Here is a 12620-nt window from a genome sequence, read left to right on the forward strand (position 1 = left end):
AGGGTGTGGCAGGGGCTTTGGAAGGGAAGGATTTGACAGGGTGCAGGTCACAACTTTTGCTCCCTTGTGCTAATTGGGGGTGGGGAGGGGGGGGGGAATCAGAGATAATTCCTATCTGAGATCTTGGGTATTTTTCTGCATAGTTTGGTACTGCATCATATCCTGAGATTTCTCCCCAAGTGTATTCTAAGGAATAGTAACAGTATAGTCAAACCCAATGTTATAACCACCTTGTGGGGGGAGGGCACGGGGGGGAAGGTTGTGGTGGTCAAGGGCCTCTTACTGTACCCAAGTGAATTGCTGTCTGATTTTATTTGTATGTTTTTTTTTTAAATCTTATTAAGTAACCTTTACACCCAACGTTGGGCTCGAACTTACAACCCCAAGATCGAGAGCTACACGCTCTACCGACTGAGCCATCCAGGTGCCCCTGTTTATGTGGGCTTTTGTTGCTGGGGCACCTGGGTGGCTCCGTGGGTTAAGCATTGGACTCTGGCTCCGGTCAGGATCTCGCCGTTCGTGATTTCGAGCCCCGCATCCGACTCTGTGCAGACAGCTCAGAGCCTGGAGCCAGCTACAGATTATGGGTCTCCCTCCCCCCACCCCCTCTCAAAAATAAATATTAAGAAACTTATAAAAATACAAATAAAATATGGGTTCTTATTTCTAAAGAGGAGCTAATACAGTTGCAGCAAGTGTTTGTGAACTAGCTTTGACTCTGCCTCCTCGTTCAGCAAGCAATCAGATAACTAATAAGAGGTACTTCTACAGAAAGAAAAGAACACCACGGGTTAATGGGTAGAACAACTTATAAACCCAGTGTCTAAGTCCCAAGTGCGGTCAGTGAGAAGGTGTCTAGATGCCAGGCTCGAAGCATCCTCAGCTGGAGTGGGAGCAGGCAGGGGGCAATCTGACCGATTTTTCTGGCATGTAGTTCAAATGTCTCATTTTGGGGGATTCTGAGTGGCTCAGTGGGTTCAGGTTCAGTATTCAAGTCTGGATCTCCACTCAGGTCTCAATCCCAGGGTCGTGAGCTCAAGGCCCCAGTTGGGCTCCACACTGGGCGTGGTGAAGCCTACTTTAAAAACAACAAAAACACAACAGCAGCAAATGTCTCGTTCTGAATGGCCCATAGAGCAACAGGCACACAGATTGTCTACAACTGTGGCAATTTCTCTGAAGTTTATCTCCAGTTGTCCAGCTTTCCTTTGCAGGGCTTCAGGGAAAAGGGCCATTTGAGTTCTTCAGGATGGTAAGATAAGAGGATGGGAGAGGATTGGAAGCCTGAGTTTGAAGAGTCATAGTCAGATATTCGAGGAAACCAGGATTCAGGATCCAGCCCAGTTTTAAAGGCAAACAACAAACAGTCAAAGAAAATTAATTAACCAGAACTAGAAGTTAACATCCACAAAAGAGCTATTGAAATACAATCTTTTTCTATCGAGACCCCTCCATTCCTGTCAAAGATAGCCCAATGAAAACTTATTTGTTTGTAAAATAAGTCCAGTGTTAACAGACATGGCTTCAGTATTGACATAAGCACAGCAAGAATAGCGATTGACCATATAGTATTTTGTGTTTTTTCTCTCTTCTTTTCCGCCTGCCTGCCTTCTTTTTATTTATTTTTTTTTATGGAGTTCTTTTTTTCCTCTTAAGTTAATTCCTTTATTTTGAGAGCTGGGAGGAAAGGGAGAGGGGGAGAGGGGGAGAGGGGGAGAGGGGGAGAGGGGGAGAGGGGGAGAGGGGGAGAGGGGGAGAGGGGGAGCTCTGCACTGTCAGTGCAGAACCCAGCTCAGGGCTCAAATCCATGAACCATGACCGTAGGTGAAATCAGACGCTTAACCGACTGAGCCACCCAGGCCCCCCACACACCAGATTTCTTTACACTGTCAAATGTACGAATGTATCTCATCATTTTCAGAAACACGTTGTGGTGTTTGGTTTTGTTTCTTTTTTCTTTTACTGTACAATTTTTAGCAAGTCATGAAACGGGCGCCTGGGTGGCTTTGTCAGTTAAGCATCCAACTTCGGCTCAGGTCATGATCCCACGGTTCGGTTCGTGAGTTTGAGCCATGCATTGGGCTGTCTGTGCTGTCAGCACAGAGCCCGCTTCGGATCCTCTGCCCCTCCCACCGACTCATTCTGTGTGTGTGTGTGTGTGTGTGTGTGTGTGTGTGTGTGTGTGTGTGTGTGTGTCTTTCTCTCTCTCTCTCTCTCTCTCTCTCTCTCTCTCTCCTAAAAATAAAGAAATAGGCTGGAAAACAAATCTTCAAGGAAAAAAAAAAACAACAAACGATGAAACATGTTTACTAACAGACCCAAGTATCTTTACTGTTTTTCTGAATAAAGCCAAAGACCAAACACACACACACACACACACACACACACACACACACACACACAGCAAAACAAAAAACAAAAAAACAAACAAAGAAAAGAAAACGCCGTAGGTTTAGTAATTCACAATTTAGTATTTTATCTTCTGTGGAAAAGACTCAGATGTCTGAAGAACTGAACCTAATTTACCACTTAACTTAGCAAAGCTTTGAAGTTACAGGTCATGAAAGATTTGGGAAGCCATTTTAAAAGTTTACAAATAGGGACTCCTGGGCGGCTCAGTCGGTTAAGCGTCCGACTTCGGCTCAGGTCACAATCTCACAGCTCGTGAGTTCGAGCTCCGCGTGGGGCTCTGTGCTGACCTCTCAGAGCCTGGAGCCTGCTTCGGATTCTGTGTCTCCCTCTGTCTCTGCCCCTCCCTCGCTGACATTCATTCTCATTCTCTCATTCTCTCATTCTCTCTCTCTCTCTCTCTCTCTCTCTCTCTCTCTCTCTCTCTCAAAAATAAATGGTACAAGGAAAAAATTTAAAGGTTTACGAGTAAACATTTTTGTGTATTTAACCTATCTCCTGTCAACATTCACCCACGAACACTGTATGCGAGAGACAAAATCGACCATCGTTTGAAGTACTTTTTGCTGACAAACTGCAACGGGTACCGGTGAAGTCATAAATTGAAGTCACATGAAAGCTGATTAGGCCCCTGCCTCGGGCCTGAACCCTAGAGTGCGTGTCTGAGTGGAACAAGGAAGGGCGTAAGTGTTTGTAAAGTTTTTTTGATTTTGTTTTTGATACCTGTTGTAAAACGAGGGAGAAAACGTGTTATGTTGTTTGTAAAGGTCACAGAGATGTATATTTTGAGGACCACAATTACAGGGTCAGTATTGGGACGGAAGCAAGGCCATGACCGGAGCTGCCCACCCCAAAGGCTTGTCATGCAGAGAGCACCAAATTCAAGCCATTTTACAACCACCACCACAAAGAATAAAACCTAACTATCTGCATTGTATTTGATATCGACGGCTCCGAAAATATGTCCATTTTAAGTAAGCAATCACCCTTCCATGGCCCTTAGTACCCAAGACGTCACACCCGTGTCCACTAAAAAGTCAAACGATCTGTTTCCCCACCATCAGGCTCACACGGGAGGCCCCACCACTGGGGATGGCCTAGGAGATCACTGGAGCCACACCAACTGATGCAGAAACAGGGGGAGGGGGAGGCGGCCAGGGAGCCGCCGGCCAGGCCCCAGGCAGATTTAAAGTTTTGGACTCACCTTTTTGTGTTTCTTTCATCTTTTTCTTTTGCGCCTCCAACTCCGCGTCTGCGCGTCCACCTCCTACTTCTTCTTCCATCTCTGTCTCCTGTCTTTGCCTCCTGCAAAAGTGGCTTTGTCTCTGGTTGCTTTTCAGCCCCCTGTGGAAGAGGTGAAGGAGGAGCAGGCCGTGGGGTGGGCACCCATCTTGACGCTTGTGCTCGGGGAGGAGGAGGGGCGGGTTTAGGGTCACTGGCATCTGTCTGCCTTCCTCCTCTTCCTCCTCTTCCTCATTCTTCTGACTATTGGGAAAGGGTGTGTGGGTGTGGGTGTATCGGGGAGGGCAGGTGTGTTCAATTTTTATCTCTCCTCTCTCTGGGCCATCAATTGTGTCCCTTCCCATGAGGCAACTTTCTTATGGAGTAACATAAAACTCTGAATGTAGAGAATTTCACACACACACACACACACACACACACACACACACACACCCCACACCCATACCCCGTTCACGTGAATGTGAAACACATTTGGGTTTGTTCTGATCCTCCTGAGTGTTAGAATGCCCAATGTTCACAAGAGCTTGCCTTGAAACACAGTAACGGAGCTCGGTTACAAATTGGTGTGAGCAATAGCATCCAGAGGTAGAGAAAACATCTCACATGGATAACACCTGTGGCCATAGATCCACAAACAAGATGCAAACCAACATCAGCCTCTGTTTCACTCCTATTTGTGGAGAGGACGCGAAAGACCCAATGGTCAAATCTCCCCCTTTTATAAAAACAAATCCAATCGCACGAGAGCATTACCGTGGATGGATCCCATCGTGCAGGTGTTTTCCATTTCCAATGAGAACACAGCCAATTTGGTGCAAAGAAGCCAAAAGCTGCAGCAACCCACAAACCAAATGTGGCCCGGGATATCTCCGTGAGCGTCCCTTCCTCCCCAAAAGCCGGGGCTTCGCTGATGGAACCAAAGGGCTTCCTAGTTTCTGGCTGCGTCGTCTCACGGCCAGCTTTCCCTAAGGGAGCACACAAGGAAACTCATTCAGACACCTCCAAAGAACCCCATCTGGGCCATCAGGGACTCAGGTGACCTTTCCATGTTCCCATGTAAGTAAGCACTTGCAAGTATAGGCTCCATATGTCCTATACGTGTAGCCTGCCGAAGTTTCCTTTTGGGGATGGGTGGTTGCTTTCTCCACACTTAGAGCAAGGTTATTAAATGGTGGCGGTCACGGTGGTGTTTTTTCCTCTTCCGTAAAGAGTTACAAGGCGGCCATTTCGTGGGAGCGAAGCGGTAGCTGGGCTGCTCCTGGATCCCTCGCCGCTTCGGGTTCCCTGTCAGGCTTCCTAGCAGCGGCCTAGCGGAGAAATAAGAGCAGGTGTCTGAATGTACTCGGGTGACCAAAGATGAGAATGACGAGCCCATCGAAATGCCATCGGAAGACGACGGGACAGTGCTGCTGTCCACAGTGACAGCCCAGTTTGTCGGCAGCACGTGGACTGCACTACCGGAATCCAGCGTCTCAGCGTATGAGAGGTGTCCGGCTGGTCAAAGACATTCTGCGCATCCCTGATGCTGGCTGGGGAAATCCGGTAGCGGATAGTCGTCAACTTATCCCAAAGATAGCCACAGAAAAAGGGACGAGACAGGTGCCTGCTTCTTCAGCAGTGAAAGTGAAGAGAGCCATCCAGGGTACGTCAGATTTAAGAGTGTTGGGTCTCCCGTGGAAAACAACCGAACAGGATCTGAAAGAATATTTTGGGAGCTTTGGAGAGGTTCTTCTGGTTCAGGACAGGAAAGATATTCACACTAGTCCTTCAAAGGGTTTTGGCTGTGTTCCTTTTACGTAATAGGAAACCCAGGTGAAAGTCACGCGATCAAGGAACGATGGTGTGACTGCAAACTTCCTGAATCTCATCCAAGCCCAGATGAGCTTTTGAGAAGCAGGAAGGCGTTTGTCGGGTGCCTTACAGAGGGACGTGACTGCCTATAAGCTGCAGCAGTTCTTTTGCCAGGACTGAGAAGCGGTAGACAGCTTCATTCCCAAACGGTTCCCGGACTTTCCCTTTGTTACATTTGCAGATGATCAGGTAGCCCTCGCCCTCACCCTCGCCCTCTCTGATATTATCATTGAATTTATTTTTCTCAATGTACCCCCAAGGTACTTAGCCTATAGGGCAACAGTGGTTTGAGGAGGAGAGTCCTTCATACCCCTCGCCCTTTCAGCCCCCGCCCTGGCACAACCCCCTCCAGGAGCCCTCTGTTTGTTCCCCTTAGGGAAGAGCCTCTTACGTTTTTGTCCCCCTCCCTGTTTGTATGTTATTTTTCCTTCCCTTCCCTTCTTCCCTTCTTCCCTTCTTCCCTTCCCTTCCCGGGTTCCCTTCCCAGAGTTCCTCTGTTTGGGAAGTGAAGGTCCTCACACGGGTGAGGTCCTGTGATACATGTGTTTCTCTGAGGGACGAATGTCACTTTGCATGACACCCTCCAGTTCCATCCAGGTACTTGCAAATGGCAAGACTTCATTCCCTCTGGTGGCCGAGCACTGCTCCGTTGTAGATGGATACCACCTCTTCTGTATCCATTCATCCATCGATGGACATTTGGCCCCTTTCCATACTTTGCCTACCGCCGATAGTGCTGCTATGCACACTGGGGTGCGTGTGCCCCTTGGAAACAGCAGACCTGTATCCTTTGGCTAAGTACCTAGTCATGAAAGTGCTGGGTCGTAGGGTACTTCTATGTGTCATGTGTTGAGGAACCTCCTCAGGTCCCTGGTTCTGGAAAGAACTCCGATAGTGGTTCTAAATCAGGTGCGGCCATCGGTTGGGGACCCCCATCAAATGCAGAGTCAGGCAGCGGTTTTCCTGCAGGCTTTGGCTCAAGCACGGATTCTAAATCTTCCAGCTGGGGAATTTATACAGCGGGGTAGGTATAGACTGGTAGGAATTCAAATTTTTCTAAACACATGGTAAGTGTATTTCTTTTTTTCTTCTCTTCTCTCTTCTCTCTCTCTCTCTCTCTCTCTTTCATTTTCTTTCTTTCTTTCTTTCTTTCTTTCTTTCTTTCTTTCTTTTTTTTAAAACATTTATTTATTTTTGAGAGACCGAGAGAGACAGAGCGGGAAGGAGAAGGAGCAGAGAGAGAGGGAGACAGAATCCGAAGCAGGCTCCAGGCTGTCCGCACAGAGCCCGGTGCAGGGCTCGAACCCACAAACCGTAAGATCATGACCTGAGCCGCAGTCACACACTTAACTGACGGAGCCACCCAGGCACCCCACCCATGGTTAAGTGTATTATAAAACCCATCCATACTGAGAGTTTTCAGAATCAGTACGTTCAGCGTGGGGTATATTCACCACTATTTTTGACATTTTTCTTCAGAAAGAGAGGCAAAGCTAAATGAATTTTAGAAGTTTTGTTACATGAAGTGTTGAAATATCAGGTGTTTGAAAGCGAACTGCTGTTTGCCTGATTGGTTCTCGTTCTCTCTCTCTCTCTCTCTCTCTCTCTCTCTCTCTCTCACACACACACACACACACACACACACACACACACACACACACAGGCTACAATGGATATCAAAGGATTTCTCCTGTAATATTGTATCCCTGGACTCGTCAAGTGAATTCTTTGTGCGTGTTCACTATGGAAACCATTCATTAGAAGTACATTCTTTTTTCCTTGTTTTAATTGGAACCCCACCACATTATTTCCCCACCCCCGGGAAAACCTCCTTTTTGGAGATCATGGTGTCACAGTGTTTGGTCTTTTTGCTTTCGTTTTTAGTTTGTGACACTTGTCTCCCTTCCTATGCACAAGTACAGTATGAAGCCTTCATTGAATCTGTGCCGTTCATCTCATTTCAAATGTTTACGGGAGAAGCACTTCATTGAAAGCAGTGCTGTAAATATTCTGCCATAGGAAGGAATATTTCCGTCTACGTGCTTTCTCACTCTTGAATTCGTCTTCACACCATACAGGCTGTGACTTTGACGGTGGGTGTCTCGTTTGTATCCGCTACTCTTTATTTCGCGGAGTCGTATCAATGCTATGAATGCAAGGGTGTGCTATGTAACCAGAAGGCTGTTAGAAGTTCTGAAACCTTGTGTTTTCTGATCCTCGTGTTCGACCGACAGTGGTGCCGAAGTACGAAAGGCTAGTGTGAGTGAGAAAAGGAGAGAGTGCGTGCAGAGACTCCGTGGCGGTGGCACACGATGGATAGATTTTTTTAACCTGGTGAGATGCATCTCTCAGTCCCTTGACCTCGGTGCAAGAGCGTGCCGAGAGCAACGATAGCAAATGACATGCGAATGTTTTCTGCATCCAAAGGACAGCCACACCCGTTGGAAGACGTTGGAAGACGTAAAGAGAGTTTTGTTCTCAGAGAACCCCGTTAGTTGGATGTGTGAGGTACTTGTATTTCCCCTGCCCTTCCGTCAGCTGCTGTGAACACCGTATGGTGTGTGTTCTGTTCTGTTCCCGATCTGTTAAGTGTGGTCCCGTGAACACGGACTGAGCTTGTGGTGTGCTTCACGGGAGCACTCGGAAGCAGAGCTCACCAGTGAGCTCGGGGTGTCACCACGAAGGCCGGAAGTTCTAATGTCTGCCAGGTAGCCATAAGAATGTGGTCTAATGCAGTTCTGTGTCCCGTGCTTGGATGGTCTTTATAAGAGTTGTCAGTGTTGGGAATTCTTAAATAGAATGGATGAAGGAGGAAGAGGAGGAGGAGGAGGAGGAGGAGGAGGAGGAGGAGGAGGAGGAGGAGTTGTTGTTGTTGTCGTTGTTGTTGTTGTTGTTACGAGGTATAATGACGAAAGACACGGCAGAAAATTTTTACAGGGTTTACTTTCTGTTTTCAGTATGTGCAAAGCTGTATGACTTTAATCTTTGGGGATCCAGGGAGGTTTTCTTCCATTTTCTCATCTGTATGTTTGGAAGGCTCCTTTTTAATTCGCAACTGACTGACTGACTGACTGATGGATTGGTTTTGTTTTTATGTCCTCTTCTCACCCAACATAAGGCCCAAACTCACAGCCCGGCAATGAAGAGTCACCCGCTCCCCTGACCTAGCTGAGCGAGCCAGCCAGCCAAGTCACCCCTTTGATCCATTTTTGTTGTTGTTGTTTATTTAAATGAAGCGGACATGCAACGTGTGCTCAGGACAGAAACAGAGCACACGCTTTGGGGTTTGGCAGGGTCATTTGGAGCTTGGTAAATGTTAAAGCCTAGCTTCCCTGGGAGCCCAGGAGCAGGGTCCACAGCCGTTAAAAGTTGACAATTTCCTTTATCGATAGCCATCGAACAGATGATTTATTGAAAACACGAATCTATGGCAAAGATCGTTCTATGGTCTGTGATCAGGATATAGGAAGAACCGGATGGCTACAGCTCCCACCTCACAGACTTCATGTTTCAGTTGGACGTAGAGGCAGGGAGGGAGGTGAGGCAGGACGGCAGGGAGACAGGGAGGCAAGCAGACTGGCAGGCAGGCAGGCAGGCAGGCAGGCCGGCCGGCAAGCAGGGAGGGAGGGAGGCAGGCCGGCAGGCAGGGAGGGAGGGAGGCAGGCAGGCAGGCAGGCAGGCAGGCAGGCAGGGAGGGAGGGAGGCAGGCCGGCAGGCAGGGAGGGAGGGAGGCAGGCAGGCAGGCAGGCAGGCAGGCAGGCAGGCAGGCAGGGAGGGAGGGAGGCAGGCCGGCAGGCAGGCAGGCAGGCAGGCAGGCAGGCAGGCAGGCCGGCAGGCAGGCAGGCAGGCAGGCAGGCCGGCAGGCAGGCAGGCAGGCAGGCCGGCAAGCAGGGAGGGAGGCAGGCCGGCAGGCAGGCAGGCCGGCAGGGAGGCCGGCAAGCAGGGAGGGAGGGAGGGAGGCAGGCAGGCAGGCAGGCAGGCAGGCAGGCAGGCAGGCAGGGAGGGAGGGAGGGAGGCAGGCCGGCAGGCAGGCAGGCAGGCCGGCCGGCCGGCCGGCCGGCAAGCAGGGAGGGAGGCAGGCTGGCAGGCAGGCAGGCAGGCCGGCAGGCAGGCCGGCAAGCAGGGAGGGAGGCCGGCAGGCAGGCAGGCAGGCAGGCAGGCAGGCAGGCAGGCAGGCCGGCCGGCCGGCAAGCAGGCAGGCAGGCAGGCCGGCAAGCAGGGAGGGAGGCAGGCCGGCAGGGAGGGAGGGAGGGAGGGAGGCAGGCGGGCCGGCCGGGAGGCAGGCAGAGAGGCAGGCCGGCAGGGAGGCAAAGAAAGAAAACGTGGCATCAGGGTACCTTGTGGGCTCAGGTGGTGGATCGTGCCACTGTATCTCGTGGGTTGCGAGTTCGAGTCCCACGCTGGGCGTAGCGCGCGCTTACAGTAAAATCTTTGAAAACCCATCCACAAATACAGGAATAAACAAAACATGGTATCAAAGGGGAGTAAGTGATTGATCGATGGGGGGTGGGGATCAAACGAGAATATGTGTCTAACCCGCAACCTATTCTTTATCGACGCTGCTTTCACTATTTTGCCCCGATGACTTTTTCCACAAGCGGTGGTCCCACCTGAGCGGGCTCCCTTCATCTTAAGATGTTCTGCAGCGAGAGGAAAGGCGTGAGAGGCAAAAGTTAGGCGGATCCATACAAATAAAGACAATCATCGTTTCTGAGACCAGTAGCCAAAGCTCTGCCTCCGTTTAGGATCCAATGTCGTACTTATCTCTTTAAAAACAGAAATACGTACATAAAAACCAGGCAGGGTCGTTGGCTTGGATAAGGGAGGAAGCTGAAATGCAATCATGGAGAACAACATAGGGGGTAAGAAGTTGCAAGCCAGAGCGATTTCACCACCCGTAGCCTTTGAAATGATGATTTGGTGTCTTCGGATACAAGAGAGCTCACCCTACGTAGAAGGTTTCCCACCGCTTGTCATGAAGTATCGGAACACCACAAGCGGATTCCCGTGCTACCAAAACCTCTCTGCCAACATAATCTGTAACAGCTGCATTCTCTTGTATCGTGTGAGTGTAGCGTCATTCATTGCACCACTCTGCCGTTGTTTGACCTTCCAGCGGATTGTAATTTTCGTTTCTTTCGGCGTGCGTGTGGGTATGCGTATCGGGCTATCGAAAACGATCTAGCCACGTTCGGTCCTCTTTTTCTCATTTCTCATAGATGAGTGATGGCGTCAAAGGATACACCTCAGGAAACCCCAGATGGAAGAGAGGCAAAGGGAAGGGGGGGGGGCAGAGTGCTTCTGTGTCCCGTGCCGCCCCCCCCCCCCCCCGCACTCTCCCAACACACCAGTCTCCCCTCCTCTCCCCCCCCCCCCCCCCCCGTTCCAGGTGTTGGAACAACCCGGAAGTGCCTGAATTAGGGGAGTTCTTTGACCGGGGGGGGGGGGGGGGGGAGAGGTTGGGGAGCACCAATGTTTGGAAACATTGCAGGGCTACCAAGAGTCAGTGTCTAAGGTACTTGGGGGGGGGGGTGAGGAAGAGGGGGGCGTGGGGTTTCTTTCTCTTTGAGGTGATGGAAATAGTTTGGAATGAACAGTGATGGTCCCATAGCTTTGTGAGTAGTAGCCTAAGATAGCCCGCTGAAGTGTACACACACCTATACATTTGTTTACTTATTACGTATGCATTCATTCCAGTTGAGTGAGTGGGAGAGAGAGGGGGTAGGGAGGGAGAGAATGGATCACCAAGCAGGCTCCAAGGTGTCAGCACAGAGCCAGATGTGGGGGCTGAAATTCAAGAACCCCGAGATCATGACCTGAGGCGAGACTGGGACACCTTACCGAGTGAGGCACCCAGGTGCCCCTGAACTGTTCGCTTTTACAAGGATGGGAATTTTGGCATGCGAGTTGTGTTTCCAGTGTTAATAGGTGAGGCAACACCTAGAATAGTAAATGCGGGCGGGCGGGCAGGCAGGCAGTCGATGTTTTCTTGTTCTTTCCCTTCTGGGCTTCAGAGGGGGATGGCGAGTGTGAGGGAGGGAGTCCATGACACTGGGCGTAGGTGTTCTTGTGAGCTGAGCGGCTTGGGAAGTTCCCCGAACTACATGACCCCACAGGAGAACAGGAATTCCTTCTCGACGGCAAGAGAGTGGGCGACTAGCACCGCCTGAGTCTGGCAGAGCCTCAAATCTAAGTCGGGGTGGGGGAGCACTTCTGCTGTCCTACCGGTCCTGACCCTCCCTGTCTGTCTGGGGGCCCCTGAGCCGCAGGGGTGGTGTTTTGAGTTGTCCCTCTGTGGTCGTCTTTTACACCAAATACTTCTGTTGAAGGTGCTTGGAGAATAACACAGGTTGGTATTTCCAAAATGACCTTGAGATCCTATTCTCTGCCCCTCCGCCCCTCCCTTGCGCGCGTGAAAACACCCACCCACACACCCCCCCCCCCCGCCCCCGCGCACACACCCCACCCCTTCCCATTCCTTCTAACTACAACTGTTCCTATTTCCATCCATGTACTCCCAGACAGCTTCCTCAAGCCCCACCGCCCACCCCGTCGACCTCTTTGGGTAGTATAAAAGCGACCAACAGGCAGGGGGCGTCCGGGCACCACGGTGGTGGAGTGAGGGAGTCCGTGTGTGACGACTACGGGCGGATCGCAGCAGAGCGGCCGGGACGCAGCACCTGCCTCGCCGGCGCACAGCCTCGTCCCCAGCCACCTGGGTCAGTAGCGTTTCCCGGCTGGGGTGGGGGGAGGGGGACATGGAACGGAGGGCGCACCAAGAGGGCTTTGTGGATCGAATGGACGCCTAACCGAGACCCTCCTTCCTGCCACCAGACACCGTTTGTGGATGGTCGTCGTCTCGCCGTCACGCAGCCCCCACCAGTGCTACAACGAAAGAAACGGGTGTCAAGGATAGTAATGCAAACGAAGGCGGGGCCGATCCGATCAGGGGAAGCGGCGACAGGAGTGGAGGTGGGAGGAAAAAAAAAAAAAAAAAAAATCACGGGAAGAAAGGACAGGCGTGGGCCAGGGCGGTCGCACGGGGGGGGGGGGGGGGGGGGGGGGGGCAGCGGGTCAACGCTCGTCATCGAACCCGGGGACTCGGGTGGCCGACCTCA

At 51.0% G+C, this 12620-nt stretch overlaps 1 pseudogene; it reads left to right on the forward strand.

Moving 5' to 3' along the window:
* Positions 1-4409: 4409 nt before the first annotated feature.
* Positions 4410-5850, forward strand: LOC128774654 (TAR DNA-binding protein 43-like; annotated as a pseudogene).
* The last annotated feature ends 6770 nt before the right edge of the window (positions 5851-12620 follow it).

Source organism: Panthera pardus, unplaced genomic scaffold (genome assembly GCF_024362965.1).
Source record: "Panthera pardus isolate Hobbes unplaced genomic scaffold, ASM2436296v1 HiC_scaffold_37, whole genome shotgun sequence".
In the NCBI taxonomy this organism is placed as follows: Eukaryota; Metazoa; Chordata; class Mammalia; order Carnivora; family Felidae; genus Panthera; species Panthera pardus.